We start from the raw sequence: 17,168 nt of genomic DNA on the forward strand, positions 1-17,168 counted from the left end.
CTTGCCTTTACAACTTTGTTTTTAGGGCAAAGCATTTCTCGTAAGCACCTCAAATCCTGACCTCAGCTAAGGCAAATTCTTAAGTATACGCAGAATATCAAGAGCAGGGTGCATAGCTACAATCATAGATACAGTAATCAATAGCCAGAGCGAAGAAAAAACAAACTACACAAAAAAAGATATTTTCATATCCTTTTTCATTTCCTATCTCTTATAGTCACGTTTTAAAGTGAAAAGAGAAAAAATACTCTCAAAATAGGCAATGGGGCTTCAGACGAACCTGATTTTAAAAAAAAAAAAAAGCTTCATGATACACAAGTACAGTTAAACCATTCTCCTAAAAAAAAGGTGGCAAAGGGAAGTTCCTTTATGCAAATGTCATGTCCCCAAGCGAAATCTATTTTTTGACAAGAGGAAACTCTGTTGCTAATCCTTGTCAGATGAAGTTTCCAGATACAGTTGAACTCTATAATGCTGGCACATCTAGGTCATTATAGAGGTCCTTGCAGTTGTTGATTTAATATGTTGTGATTGCTAGTGAAATGCACAAGTCAGTACTTGGTCTACATTTTTTTATTCAGTATATCACAAGTCAAGGCAGGTACACACAGAATAACATCATTGAACAGCTTATGCATTATCATAGGATATTTGTGGACACACTCAAAACAACAGTGTCATCATTAAAAAAAACCCAGAAATGTGTCTTAGTGAAGCTGTCAAAAATGCAGAGTTCTTTACGTAACCACAAGGTTAAAGTGTTATACAAGGCTCACATGCTGTTAAATACCTCTGATAGCTCAGGGCTTGATTACAGAGAATAAGCAAATGTACAGAATCACTGTGACATAATTAAAGTATTTCTTCAGATAACAGCACCCCACCATAAAACGTAAAACCCTACTCCCTTCTTTAAAAAGAAAATTGGTAACTAATATGTTAGAATAGTTTCATTAAGGACACTATGAAAATTAAAACTTACTTTAATTGGAAGCTTCCAGTTAGAAAATGTTTCTCTATATTACTTTAGAAATTGTACATTATTGTGCTGTAGCAATTTAAAGTTTGAAGAATATATTCCTGAACAGATTACCTATAAAAAGTTGCTATATCTGAACAACACGCCCCCCCCGCCCCCATATGTCATGACCATAGGAGAAAACCACATTTGTAAAAGCAATGACCAGATTTACACCGAATGTTAATATATATTTAGGGAAGATAAAGGGGGGGAAAAGAGAAAGAAGAAAAAGAACTGTAAGTGATGCATGAAAAACAAGAGGGAAAATACAGACCTGTATCATTTAACCTAATCCATTCATATGTTCACTGATGTCTATGAACAGAAAGGAATGGAAAAGGCTATTGCTGATTTCTCTCCTAATTTCCCAGGCAACAAATAATTGAACACCAGTTAGCACACAAACTCAGGAAGTGACAGAATATCACTTTAACAAATAAGCAGGTCTGTCCATTATTCCAGAGAGGAAAATGATGTAAAATTTTCTTTTTTTAAATATTTTTGAATGAGTGAATCTAGCATATTTAAATTGGATATTTGTCAGGGATGTTAAATTAGATGTTGGTCAGACACTTGACACTGAACCCTGGTCTTCTCCCTCATTCACACCTGCTTTCAAATTAGCTGCTTATTTGTGAACTTGCAAAAGTCTTACACCACAATGCCTGTTTTGCAGGTTGTTTCCTGTGTGAATCAGCATGTATGAGAGTTGCCTCCTATCAGTCACAGACAGGAAGTTTTTACCGCTGAAGTTTCAATTGACACAGTGAGCAGATATGCAAAGCAACAGCATGAGGAAACCTAATTTTTTAAGATTTATAAAATAAGAATAGCAGGATAAAGCACTGCAGTCTGAAAGGATTTAAATAAAAGACCCCTCTATACCCACTCCCTCCCAAAAAAGAGAAAATACACAGAGAAGGGAAGCAGAGAGGAAAAGGTTTAAGCACATAAATGGAGAGAAAAATGATTGGGCCAGGGTCACAACAGAGAAAGCACTATAGCACTAGCCTATACGATAGGTGCATCTCCCATGCCTGCAGCAACAGCAGGATTCCTGTGGCCAAGATGCTGAAGCAGAGCGGATCTGTGGAGCATTAATACATAGGTTAAAAGGAATCCTTGCAGGTGGCATCAAGGGAATAGAGGAGATCAACTGGGATACTTCTGCTAGTGTCCGAAAGAAGAGGTTCTCCTCAGTGATATCTGTGGTTTATGAAAATAAAGTACCTGTTCTGGGAATCCCCAGAAGTTCCTCTGATAGATTTGTCTTTCCACACTGAGTTGCTCCTTTGTATCCCCATCTCCCTCCCATCCTTGGTTCTCTCACAGAGGGGCATTTCTGGGCCTAGGAAGACTGTTCTGCCATCAATCATGGGCTAAACTCAGAGCACTCAGCAGAGTGGGGAACTGGCCAGAACTGGACTTGGAGAATAACTGAAGAACAGGGGCTCCCAATGACCTGCAGCAGCTGACGGAAAAGGTTGTTTCAGTTCTTGACTAGCTAAAGAGATGGCTATCAAATTTCACTGTTAACGATTTAACTGATTTTTTCATTAACTCACAAAACAATAGAACCAGAGAGAAATAGGGCTGGAAGGGACTCCGAGGCTAAATACAGACAGTCAAAAAGCCCAAGGCTAAATGGATTCAGTCTTCACAGGTTAATCTAAGCTGCATGAACTAAAGCAATAAGCAAGTGAACAGACATTCACTTTTGATTCTGGAAATGGAGCTACATGCCTGCAATGACCCAAGCCAGCAGCCTGGGGCACTAGAGCATGCCTCCCTGCTCAGCTGGAGCAGACAGCTTGGGCCATGGCGAGCCCACCTAAACTGCCAGGAGGGGCTTGTGAGGCAGGGGAAAAGCATCCAGGGTTGATGGGGGAATGTGAATTAACTTGAATCTGGAGGGGATCTGGGACAGGTCAAAAACAATTTTAAACTAAATCAGTTAAGTCTGATACTACATCTATCCAGGTTTACCTTATATTGGTTTAATCCATTTTGAAAGCAGTTTATGTGCACTGACCTTCTGTTATGTTATAGATCTGAACCACTTTCCAAACATTTATACCAGGCTATGTGTAATTTCTGCCCCTAGCCCTGAAGGCATCTGGTCCAACCCCAGCATGAGGCAGGATCATCCCTATCCAAACCATCCTATACAAATCTATAATCTAAACTCTTCATAAAAACTACAGACAACCCTGATGCAACATAAGACATAATACCCTAACCTGCCACAGGTAACGTAGGGGGACCACGGCAGCCAGCATACTGCTTCTGTAAATGGCTACTAATATGTGGTCAAGAGACCCCAGGGAAAGCAATACACCCCTTGCTAAAGAGAAAGGCAAAACCCCCCACAGTCCATACCAATCTGATCATGGGCTAGAATTCCTTCCTGACCACAAATATGTTGATTGGTCTGACTCTAAATGTAGGGGCAAGAACTTCTAGCCATGAACTGCCAGCTTTAAGTTCCAACAGGAGCATATGCACACCCCACTCCAAATCCCCAATAAAATTCTTTAGGTGTGACAAAAACATGTTTTGCAAACATATTTGTGGAAATGTTGGGGTTTTAATGCAGCTCTAGGTAATAAATAAATAGAACCAATGCAAAATACCTGAACATGCAAAGATCAGGACAGAGGTTCTCAACTGGTGGGCATGCGGACCCCTGGGGGTACTTTGAAAGGTCCTAGAGGGTACGTGGGTGCGGGCAGGTATAAAGCGCAACACCCCCCCCCCCCCCCCCCACCCCCCCTCCCAACAAGCACTAAGTCACTATCTCACACAAGCAGGGCCAGGGTGGGGTGAGAGCAGGGCTACACAGACTCTGCACTGCCTCCGCTTGCCACACCTGCGCTCTGCGTCTGGCTGCTTGCCACCCCCCACCCCGGGATACACTTAATAAAAAGGGGACTGCCAGGGGTACAGTTATTTTAAAAGGTTGAAAGCCCCTGGATTAGGATAGAGAAGTAGGATTCATTCTTGTAACTCAGAGATCTACAAAATGTTCATCATCTGCACCATATTTTAAAGACTGAGACTTGGGGACTCACAACACTATTCAAGAAGCACAATATCCCTATGACAAATACAGCAATCACATACATAGAAACTCAATATTACACTATTTATTCAATTCCAAGATCAGGTTTTGTTCCCCATTTAACATGGGGGGAAAAGGCCCCTGTCTTGGAAGAGAGTACGAAGTGATTGGGGGGGTGGGGAGGGGCAGGTGGCTGCTGCACCTTCAGTCATGACCTAGGGTTAGGGCCAAAGTCACAGTCACTGCTTCCCCACTCCCACCTTCTCCCCATCCCCCTCACCTCTTGTAGCCTCTACCCCACCATAACCCACCCCCTGAGCTGTCCCATCCTGCCACTCACTCTTGCTCCAGTGCCAGCAGGCACTATCCCTGCACCAGCTTGGGGCATGAAGCATGGAGCACAGCTGCAGCCCAGTAGCAGCAGTGGTGGGAGAGAGGGGGTAGGAGGCCTGTGGCTGTGGAGGTGGGGATTGGAACTGAGAGGAAGGAAGTGAGAGGTATAAAGTTGCAGACAGCATGGTGGCAAACACAAGGGGGGCAAGTGGTATGGGGTACAGATGACAAGAGGCAAGTTGCTTGACCACACCCCCTGACTACCTGCTTCCCCAAAGACTCCGCCACTGACTGCTCCCCTAACACTGCTTTCTATACTACAAGTTTGTAGGACAAATTTAAGATGACTCTTCAATAATTAAATTCTATACATGAAAAATTATAACTTTAAATAACTTTTCCATATACAGAATCTAATTATTAGGTGGGTCATCTTAAATTAAGGGTCATCTTGGATTTGGGTAAGCATGGTAATAAAAAAGTAGTTGATGTGTTTTTAGCTGGCACTGAAATACAAGCTCAGGTTGAAAATACAAGATCAGTGTTTGCTGATAATCATTGCAGAGTATCAGCAAACACTGTTTAGATCAAGTGTTCGGACTATGCACAGTCCAACAGCTCATGTGTAGTGCACTGAACCACTGGGTAAAGGTACAGCAATACAAAGAAAAATCTGTTCTAAAAGGGCCTCTCTCTTGCTCTCACTCTCACAGATGCAATATCAATATTAAACATGACAGCATCAATTGCAGAAAAAAAAACTGATTAGGAATGAGACAGTTATGAGTTTCAGATGTTTTAAATATATATCAAGAATATGAATCATACCATGAAACATAAGGATGAGTCAATTTCTGTAGCATTCAATTAGTTATAAGTAAAGCACTGAAGAAGTTATATTAATTGTTAAGTAAGCTACAGGACATATCACTAGAATAATAATCACAGAATCACAAAATCATAGAAAATTAGATTTGAAAGGGATCTTAGGAGGTCATGTAGTCCAAACCCCTGCTCAAAGCAGAACCACCCTCAACTATATCATCCCAGCCAAGGCTTTGTCTAGGTGGGTTTTAAAAACCTCCATATAATGCATAGTGAATTATAATAGTAAAAAAAATCAATTATTATGATTAGACTGTTATTAAGGCTAGCTCGGAAGAAAGTACAGCTAAGTAGTTAGGTCACTGGATTAGGGTTCATTCCCTTCTTCTCCTCACACTTCCTATGTGACCTCAGGCATGTCACTTTGTACCTCAATTCTAAATTACTAAAACTAGAACTCTACCTCCGTCCCAAAGTATAGTTTTAACAGTTTTCAAACAAAAGCTTGCAGTGATAGTTAACAAGAACATAACTAATTGTCTACAGACATAAAAGTAGATAAAACCAATCCTTGAAAATTCTGGCTGCAATCCTGCCATAAAATATGTAGGATGTATTTTGTTTTGGATTAGTAAACCAACCTATCTTTAGCGAGTAAGCAGGAGCACTGAGAATTTTATCTGTGTCTGACTCCTGAAATTCACTGTACCTCACAGCCTCTTAATTTGAGCCATTGCTGACTTCAGCAAGCGTCTATCAAAACAGCTGTCCACAAAACTGCAGTATGAGAAGCATAAGGCAAAAGCTTCTTGGGTGATGGACTATGCACTAGGGTTTGCATAGCACAAGGAATTAGGGAACATAAATATTTTAAGAAAAAGAAAGAGATAACTAACTAAAAATTACAGGTGAATAACAAAGACAAAATATGTTGTAGCAGGGCCATAATATGGTGTAACAGGGCAGCTGCAGGCTGCTGGGGTAACAGCTTAAGGGAGTAATTGGCCACACCTGCTGACATCACTTGACCAGCAGGAGGCAGGGACCTGGGATATATAAGCCCTGGCAGTAGCTAACAGACACACACTGTCTCTAGCAACTAATGGGAAAGGAGCTCCTGCCTGTTGAAACTATTTGAGACCTGGTGCTGCCTGCCTAGCTCTCCCAGTACTGCCTGCTCTGCTATCTAGGTGCTACATGCCTACAGGGAATCTCCCAGGTACTTAGATAGGGGCATGTTACTCTGAGTGGAAGTTTGTTCCCTTAAAGGGGCATAGCACTGTTGTTTTAGTTAACAGTTAAATTATAGCCTAGGGGTTTGTGTTTGTGTTTGTGTTCATGTTTAACCCAAAGGATTGGGATGAGGCTAGAAGGGGAGGTTTGGAGGCTTCATTAGTACCTGGAGAGAAAGGGCATATGACTTGGTAAGTCCCAGTGTCAGACACAGCCAGAGGGGCACAGCTAAGGAGGTGCATAACCAGGTGCCTAGGAGAGAGGCACAGAGCCAGGCATCTGAGAGACAGGAAGCCAGTCACTAGAGAAACTGATGCCTGCATGTTACAGAGACAGAAGCCAGAGGGCTCAATGCCAGGGGTGTATAGAGTTGAGGACAGTAGTAATACCTGTGAGGCATGAGACACATGTAGGGAAGGTCAGAGCATGTATACACTGCCCAGTATGGCTGGGTGCACAAAGGGCAGCCTCCCGCCTAACGAACACCTTAATTACTTACTAACATGCCAGAGGTAATTGCTCCCAGGCACCATGTTTACATGTAACACAGAATGTTGAGCTGAGTTGGAGCAGCCCCAGCTGGCAGGGGGTCTGGGGTGTCAGCATGCCAGCCAGAGGCTGCTCTGACCCAGCTCAAGATCCTAAGGAGCTGGCCAGGCCATAGGGTGCCACCTTTGTCAAACTGTAAGGTGGGACACATGCCCACCTTCCCTGCCTCTTCATCCCCCCCCCCCCCCCCCCCCCCCCCCCCCCCCAGTGGCATAGCTTGACCAGAGCTGAGTGGGGATGGCTGCTGGCTGCCCACTATGGCCTCAGGGCTCCCCACCTGCTGCCCTTCCCTCAGGAGCCCTGCACTGGCCACACGACCCCTGCCTGCCCACCAGCACTGAGAAACACAACTGCACACCACCACTGCCCTGGCTGTTGCCGGGTGGGCAGGGGGTGTGTTGCTATGGTGGTGCAAGGCTCAAAAGGGAAGGATAGGGAGCCCTGAGCCCAGAGCAGGCTGTTCTCATCCACTCCCCCGTGCACAAATCTGAGGGATGTCCCCCAGGTCCTCCCACTCCTGGGGTGCATGCAGCGGTGGGGAGCCATCTTCCCCTGCACTCCCTGGACAATCCAATCATGACTGTCCCCACTCCCTTCCCCAGCCCTGGGGCCCCATATATTTCTCTGGCTGGGCAGCACCCCGCAGTCCCTGACCCACTCCCTCCCTCACTGTGGGGGCCTTGATTTGCTCCCCCATGTCCACTCCACTCACCCCGCTACTCCCCATAGATTTACCTACAGGGAGCTGCTCTCCAGGCTACCCAGCTCTTTCCTAGCCACGCAGACATGAAAATGCACATGGCATCTCCTGCGTCTTGCTCCCAGTAGCACCTTGCAGGCTTGATAATTGCCTACCTGCAAGGGAAAACCCAGATCCCTGCACAATGCCGTGAATCTGGGATAGATGCTGTCCTGGAGTCGTGTAGCCTGGGACCAGGACTTAATGATCCCATTCTGGGACTATCCCACCCAATTAGGAATCCTGGTTTTCTCTGATTTAAAAAAAAATCCCCATTTTAAATGAAACACCACTAATATATATATCCACATTTTTCCATGATTAAAATGAAACACTGTTATATAAAAAAAAACAGTGTTTCATTTTAATCATGGAAAAATGTGGATTTGAGGTTAGTTTCTTTAACCGAAAATTGGGGATTTTTTTTAAATCTAAGATTTTTTTAAAATCTGCCTCCCGGCAGCAGCCAGGGCAGTGGTGGTATGCTGGTGGGCAGGCAGGGGTCGTGTGGTCAGTACAGGGTTCCTGAGGGAAGGGCAGCAGGTGGGGAGCCCTGAGGCCATAGTGGGCACCTTACTAGGCCACAAGGGTGCTCCAGTGTGGCTTGCTGGCAGGCATCCCCCACAATGAAGCACCCTCATGCCCCAGCCAGCCCCATCAATGTCCACACATGCATTACGGCATACTAAATAACACTGCCATAGGATAGTACTTGTGTTTACAAGTACTAACCTATGGCAGCATTTATTAGTATACTGTGGCCTAATAGGACTGTACATGTAGAAACTGAGATATTTACTGAGGAGTTAATTAGGTAACTTTGAAGTAAAAGTCTCATGTAGACATGCCTGCTATGTAGAAAATATGTAAATTCTGGAGTCCCAGGAAAAAAAAGCAAAACTTCTAATATTTTTAAAGTGCAACTTAAAATGTCATTATTTTAAATTTTAACCCATTATTTCTTTCAGAAAACAGAAAAAACAAAAACAAACAATAAGCATAAACTTTGTCAGGAAGTCTAGTAATGCACGATTCATTATTTAAGCCATTGTTGTTAAAATGAAGTGAACAGACTACAAATCAGGTTTCACCACAGTGGATTTTCAAGTGGGCAACATCAGGGGATTATAATAAATTATTATAATGGAACCACATACAAGTATTACCAGTGCTATGGCAGCTACAATTTTATATATTAGTTTTCAGTGAAAATAATAGAAAAGTACAGCTTTATGGCACATTTAATTAGGATTACATTGTATAAACATGACCTGAGGGAGAAAAATCCCTGTGGCTTTAAATTGAAACCCTCAAGTTTTATATAATACACTTTAGCTAATCCTTCAAGGTAAAGTATTGTTAATGTTACAGGCTGAATGTATGGGAAGAACAAACATCTGGCCTAATTCTGCAGGGTGCCAGGTGCCCTCAATTCATACTGAAGTCAAGAGAAATGTAAAATGCTTAGAACCTTGCAGGAAAGGACACAGCATCTTTAGGGATCAGGCTCTTTTTCTTTTTTTAAACCTATTTCCAATAATTTAACGAACATGTTTTGCTTGGGTTAGTGAATAGTTTATACCTTTTCTAGATGTTGAATCCAGATGAAGAATGCTTACAATAGCAGAGAAAACATGATTACATAGCTTTAAGCCTCTGTTTTATGCCATGCCACCCCTTGCATTCAGATGGTATTAAAATAGTAAACTTACACTCTCTTCATTTCTGTTCCTGACATACATAAGCATGAAAACACATTATTTCTGATATACAGTCTAAGCCAATTCAGGAAGTCCAAAATTGTAAAATTAGCTTTTTGCCCCGAATCCATCCAGGACATTTGGTATATCTACATCTCTCTGCCTCAGTCTCTCTTTTTCTGAAAAAGAAAGTTTCTCATAGGGTTCTTAGAAACATTTGTAAACATACAACAACACGTTTTAACAGTGTGTAGTTGCTAATTGTTCTTTTCGGGTTGAAATGTCTTTCAAAATTTTACAATTTCATGACTTGTCAATAAATGTTTTTTTCTTGTAATGTTTTTAAATACAATATGACACACTACATATTTTGGTTGACATGTAAAAGCATGAGGTTGTTATAAAACAAATTAACAGACTATGCCAGGATGACTTTATGGAAGCATCAAAGGACTTTGATTTTCTCCAGCTATTTGGGATCCTCTTTGAAATGATATTAACACTAAAATACATGTGAATATTGTCATCACCTTCAATAGGAAGTGGATCAAGCCTTAATGGGTAACTGGACATCTTTGAAACAAAAAGTAATGCATGAAATAGGAAAAGGGAGCAGGGCCAGAAAATCAAGAAGTCTTTTGATTTCTCAATAATTTTATGTTTCAATTTGTATTATAAAGATGTTTCAAAAAGGGATGTTGGAAGCACAACCTGGAAGTCGCATCTAATCCCCAGATGATATGCCAACAACAAAGAAAAAAACACAAACAAAAAAGTTGAACTATGCTGTGAAAACATTAACCATAGAATACATCCTATTATCTGCCAGGATAATATGAAATGCAAGTTAGTTTCATTTGGTCACACTTAGCCTCTTTTCTGCATGCTGTTTCACAGCCTGCAATACAGGCTAAGGACAGACATTACACATAAACCAGTTTAAGTGATCAGAAACTGGTTTAAACCTGTAACAGAACAGACATTCAATGCACATAAACCAGTTTCAAAATGGCGAAAACCAGTTTGAGATAAACCTGGTTGAATGTAGTATCAGACTTAACTAATTTGGGTCAAACCGGCTTATGCAATGTCTGTCCCCAGCCCCCTTGCTGGTTTAAGATAAACCAGACACCCCCAGCATCCCAGCATGCTCTTGGGCTGGATGGGGCTCTCTGCTCCACAGCAGGGCTAGCCCCTCCCCTCTGCTCTCTACTCAGATCAGGGACCAGCCCTAACAGAGACACCAGCTCGCACATGGCCCCATTAAGGCAAAGTGGGAAGGGAGTGGGTTAATTCTTCCCTCCTTCCCCTCTTCCCCCACCACAGCCAGGGTCTGCCTGTCTGCTGCAGAACACAGGAGAGGGGGCTGCAGTGGTGGCCCCTGGAGCTGCCAGACCCCAGCTGCAGGGGAGGGATGAAAGGTGGAATTAACCCTTCTCCCTACCCCCTTCACCTTAACAGGGCCATGCTGGGTAAGTTATCCCACGGGGTAGGGAGAGGGGCTCTGTTCTGTGCTGGGGGGACTCTTCCCCCTCCTCCTCCTCCCATGGTGTGGAGGGGGACTTTAAGGCACTGGATAGGCGCTATTCCCCCTCCTCCCCTTCCCCTCCATGACCTTCATAAACATTTCACAGTAATTACGGCAGGCAAAGTTCTTTGGGTAGATGTGTTATTTTTTATTAGACCAACTAAATAGTTGGAAAAAAGTTCTTTGAAAGCTTTCGGGCACAAACACCCTTCTCCAGGCATTGGGAAACTGCTGCTGTTCATTGAAATATTGCCTAAAGAAGGGTGTTTGTGCCTAAAAGCTTGCAAATAACTTTTTTCCAACTATTTAGATGGTCTAATAAAAAATATCACATCTACCTAAAGAACCCTGCCTGCCTGTGTCCTTAGACCAACATGGCCACAGCCAACAACCCCCTCGCAGTAATTACTGCATATATACAATAGTTTTTACCGTAGTCACCTAGTAAATGTTATACTTTTTTACGTCATTTCTATGCTACAGCAGATCACTTTCTGTTACAGGAAGTATATATTTGGACGTATAACTTAATATTTTTCATCAGCTGTGGCAAATTCAGATGTTAAAATACACCTTTTATTTTATTTTATACTTCTTCAAGAATTTCTGTGTTACATTTCTACCTAAAGCAATTTTTTATAATTGAGAATTATAAACCCCTAAAGATGCTGGCTTCTAACGAAAGCATGGACTTAACTATAGCCAGAAAGGACAAATATGGAGCTTTCAGCTAGTTCCACATGAATGTTGGCACAAAAGGATTATTGTAACAGAACAATAGTTCAATGTACAACATCTTCATTTTTCTTCTGTGCAAGGCCATATCTTTATGGTCCATTACTGCAATCTCCCCTTCCCCCCACCTTTTCTAAAGTCATTTAATTGATAGTGTTAATCTCACTTTCATTGTACTAGGGCTTTTTTTTAATCCCATGCTATGAATTAGCCATTAACATGAGCCAAATGATAGGTTTTAAACAGGTCACAATGAGTTTTCCTGCATGGTGTTGGCTAATCACAGTCCTTACCCAACTCCCAGCATCTGTATTTGGAGCCACAAACAAAAAGGCACGCAGAGGATTTCCACTCAGTTTGTAGGGTTTTGAAAGTTCGGCACTGCTTGAGCTAGACAGTCAGAGTTTGGTCACTGTGGTGGAATCCAGAGCCTCAGCATTAGGTCCCTAGGCTCCTAGCACGGTGCACAGGGAGTTAAGAACATCAGAATGATCTGCCAGGAATCCTACATGCTTAGCAAAGAGCCACCAACAGCTAGACAACAAGAAATCCTCTACAGAGAAGTTCATCTACATTTCCACTCTTCTAAAGCTTAAGCTATTAGTGTGCTCTAAGTTTTCTTCCAGATATTATATGGCTCTTGCAGCTAGCTCAGTTTCTTTTCTGAGGTTCTGATATTACCTCTGAGGCAAACTTTCCGAACTGCTTAATCATAATATAATTTAGACATATTTGAAAATGTCATCCTTTGTCAAAAGGAGGCAGTTCAACAACTATGCCCTCTACATCTGTGAAAAGGGAGATGATGAGGAAGGGAAGAGGCAGAAATGTTGTGCCACGGAAACTGGACTGGCCAGTTTTTTTTACATGGGTGACTAGTAGTTTTTACATAAAAAACTTACCAATTACCCTTTTTGTATTAAAACTTTGATAGGGCTTTATTGTTTCTGCTCACAATGCTGGAACATAAAGATAGCTATGATCATGCTAGAAACAGGGCCCAACTTAAACATCTCATGTCAAACAAGTCTGTTCTGAACTGTGCCAGCCAACCACATAAAAGAGAAGACTCTGGCTTCCTGCAAGTCTTCTGGATAGGTAGAAAATCTCCAAGGGTAAAAACAGAAGCTGGATTTGTCCCAGGACAAAACCTTTAATTTTGGGATCCTACAGACATACAAGCCCATTTTCCCACATTAAATTGGGGATGATCCTGCTTTGTGCAGAGGGTTGGACTAGATGACCTCCTGACGTCCGTTCTAACACTTATTTATATGATTCTTAGTGGGGCTACTTCAATTTAATTTCTATTCAAGCTACATGTATACAGGGCTATGCCGTTCTCAGGTTTCGACTGGGATCAGTCAGAATCAACTCATATGCAATGTTTGTTTTTACCCCAGGAAGCTGGAGGAGTCACCTTGAAGGTAACAAAGAGCACAAATACATCCTCATAATGGGAGAAGAAATGACTATAGGAAGGCAGGGATATCAGAAGACAGAGACAAAGATAAAATAGATAAGGGGCAGCAAATGAAGCATATAGTCAAAGTGAATAGCAAAGCAAAGCAAACAAAAAAAATTAACATAACATGAGAGAGCTGAGAAAGATGGGGAAAGAAAGAAAAAAATCCTAAAGCCACATATTTCCAGAGTGAGTACCTTCCAAAAGAGTGTCATAAAACACTTTAATTACTTAAATAAGTTTCACCACATGTAAAGGAGGAAAGTAATGTATCTAGTTTATAGATGGATTATTAGTTTATGGAGACTGCAGCACAGGGAGGTTAAGTAAGCTGGCTGGCACAGGATGCCTTTGTTAAAGTAAAGAACACAACCAAGGTCTCCTGACTTCCAGTATTTAAACTGCAAAACATAAAAATAGGAGGTAGAAAGCATAAAAGTGAGCAAATGACACAGAACAATATATGAAAGAGGTATTGGTATAGAGCTAGATAAAATGAGATAAACATGAAAGGAGAGAAAAAAGAATTGCACAGAGAAATTAAAGAATGGAAAAAATAAAAAAGACATAACATTTAAGGAATCCAGCTGCAATGCTTGTGGTTCCTTCATTTTAACAATACTTTTATTTGGAAAATTCCTTCCTATATCTCTAAGGATGACAAAGAGACATGCAAATATTTTGATGATTTCAAATCATTGCCAATTATTGTATGTAACTTTTAAAAAAGACAAAATAACTTACACTGTGGTCACATAGCTATCCAAAAAACTGCAGTCTAAACTCAGACTTCTGCATTCCTTGATAAGTGTTTCTTGAAAAAAATTTCCAAAATGTTGACAACTCCCATTTGCACAGAACCTCGGGGTAAAAATATGATGCTCCACCTAACTTGTAGCAAAGAAGCCATGTATTTATTGCATCTTTATGACTATTTCAAAGAGTTGAGGGACTTGGCCAAAGTTCCATCCTATTCTAAAAGCCTAAGACTGGTCTTTATCCCACATGAATTCTTCTTTGCCACAATATACTCATTCATGGCATTGTGAGGGTATGAAATACGCAAGTAGTTACATAATCTAAGATTATCTCTTTGAGAGCATTTAACAACAGTTAAAGACACTGCTAGGAACAGCCAGCTGTATCTTACAGGAGAACCAGTAAAACGCCCAGCTCTTCTGCATCTGCTAAGTGTGAGAGAAGAATAGGATGCATTCCTATTGCCCTTCAAGTTTCTGTGAATTTTTATTTCCAACCCTGGTTAGATATGTAAAACCTATCAAAGCAGCAAATATCATTTGGTTCACCTGTAACATAAGAGGCCTTCAGCATGGAGCTGTTTGCCACACTACTGTACCAATTTTCCATTGTTTTTCTAATCTTCAAGGGTGAATTTCTCAGTTTCCTTCAGCTTCTTTGCCTGTTTTTCCCAGAGACCTACAAATGTGTATAGTTGAAGAGTCCTCTACAATGCTAGTAGTCCCCATGGACCCATGAAGAATATTTTTTTCTATTTCTTTCATGCTTGCTTTCAGTTTCTGCAAAGACCACTTCATTAATAACTCAAACTTTCCTTAAACCATATAGAAAGGATTCCTTGTACTAGAAATCTCTCTTCATATAATATGCCAATTTATGTCTATACCACATTATGAGCTATGATGACAGGGAAGTCACATAGTATTAGAAACAATATACAGATGAATGAAAAAGAAACAGAATTGTTGCTATGTTAAATTTGTCACATAAGCTGCAATATACAAACCACTATATTGGCCACATTTTTGTAGTATATGCACAGACCCATTAAGAAACTGTATGCAGATGAGATTATGAATTATCCTATTATAGAGCCTGTGTGAGTTAAGCACCTATCCTCATTGGAAGTCAAAGAAAGTTTTCTGCCAAAGTCACTTAGGTATTTTGAATGTCTTACCTTGTACCTGATTTTTGTTTTCACTGAGTTCTTTGTTCTGCTCAATGGATACTGGCCTTGGGGTTTTCCAACACAGCTTGACCCTTCACCCAGTGCAACAAGCTGCTTTTGTCAGGAAATTAAACAAAATCAAGAGGGAGCAGCTACTGCTTTACAGGCAGCAAGAGGTAAGGACTTTTTTGTGTAATTTTTGTGTAGACCATTACATAACTTATGATAGTTGAAACAGGCCCAACATTGGGTACATGGATGATTTATTTACACTTAAAAGCACTTTTTTTACTGGAACCTTAGACTAGGGACAGAAATTACACATAAACCAGTAGATGTAATCAGAAATGAGTTCAAATCTATAGCATGACAGAAGTTCAGTGCACATAAACCGCTTTCAAAATGGCTGAAACTAGTTTAAGATACATCTTGATGGATGTAGTATCAACTTAACTGATTTAGCATAAATTGGTTTATTGAACTTCTGTCGCAAATCTTCTCCAGATTCAGGTTCAATCACAGTCCTCCAGCATCCCAGGATGCTTTGCACCTCTCCTGAAAATCCTCCCCCCGTGGTGGGTGGGCTAGCCTTGGCCCAAGCTGTCTGACCCAGCTGAGCAGGAAGGCATGCTCTAGTAACACTGCAGGCATGTGGCTGCATTTCCAGATCAAAAATGAATATCTGTTCACTTGCTTATTGGTTCAATCTGTGCAGCTCAGACTAACCTGCAAAGACTGAATCAATTCAGCCTCAGGCTGTTTGATGGTCTGTACAAACTGTGTCAAACTAGTTTTAAAAAAATCAAATTTCTTTAATTTTTTTAACTTGTTACCATTATCAAATGTAACACTCATCAAAATAACCATAGATGAAAGAGCTTGAAAGACAAGGTTTTCCTAGTTAAACAGTTTGTTTTTGAATCTGATGGTCACTGGTTTCAGCATAGATCACAACACCAAGATCCTGCAAACTCCTATTTGCAAGAGAACCTCTGCGCTCATGTAGAGCTCCACTCAAGTAGTCTCTTTGAGTGTGTCCATGGTTCTGCTTCTTACTGGACAGGCTGAATCTCCCAGTTGGTTATATCAGATAGAAATAAAGAGATTAGAAATGTGGCAGGGCCCTAACTGAGCTAACTTCATCACAGGAATGGCATTGCGGTTTTGTCAACACACATTCTTCTGATAAGACTTTTTTCCAAAATGTTGATTTTTAAAAGTAAAAACATGGCATACTGCCCTGCAGTTTGGTGCACTCCAGGAAAGGGAGGCTTAATGCCCTGTGACTATAGTACCCACTTCAGGTACCCTTCAAAGAATATCTGTTTGAGCTATAAATGCACAACGCTCTAGAGCCAAGTGCCATATTTTCACTCTAAACATTGGTAACTATATAGGTTGTCATTCTGAACCATCAGGTAGCCAGATGGAGTCACAGTCTGTTTGTTGAAAAGAAACTAACACAGATCAATAACTACAGTTTGATTTGTGTGCTTTAAATATTGTCAAAATATGCTCTAGAAGAAGGCTTGTGGACTTCACAGTGAAAGCATAATGAACACATCTACTCCTATATGACACTAAACATCAACAGGAGTTAAAAAGAATGGAAAGGCATCCTCAGTCAGGTAAGAAAAAGCAAGTAGAAAACCCTGTAGATGCACATGGAAAACAGAATATAATTTATCCCTATAGCATGCAGTCTCCATTTCAACAGTAGGAACTTTTGAAACATCTGAACGACATCAGTAAAGCATGAATTCTATGAGGGATCAAACCCCAATCTTTACAGTTTCAAATTGAAATCAACAGTCCTTTACCTATTGATTTTTTTTCTTCTTTTCCATCTGTGAAACATTGATTTTGCTTTTCGGTATTTGATAAGGAACTCAAACTTAACATCCCTTTGCTTGCTTTTACCTTTGCATTTGTATAACCATCCCCCTGAATAAACAAAGTAAACAATCACTTGGTAGCCCCCTGTCTTGTGCCAACCTGTCACCCCAAGAATGGATCACAATCTTGTTCTTTCTACATTGTTACTGGAGGATA

The 17,168-nt window shown here is 41.1% G+C and overlaps 1 protein-coding gene across 17 annotated transcripts in view; it reads right to left on the bottom strand.

Moving 5' to 3' along the window:
* Positions 1-17,168, bottom strand: part of KLF12 (Kruppel like factor 12) — a 488,339-nt gene that overhangs the window by 374,930 nt on the left and 96,241 nt on the right. The gene's annotated exons all lie outside the window — the stretch shown is intronic.

This window comes from Alligator sinensis, unplaced genomic scaffold, assembly GCF_000455745.1.
Source record: "Alligator sinensis unplaced genomic scaffold, ASM45574v1 scaffold241_1, whole genome shotgun sequence".
Lineage (NCBI taxonomy): Eukaryota > Metazoa > Chordata > Crocodylia > Alligatoridae > Alligator > Alligator sinensis.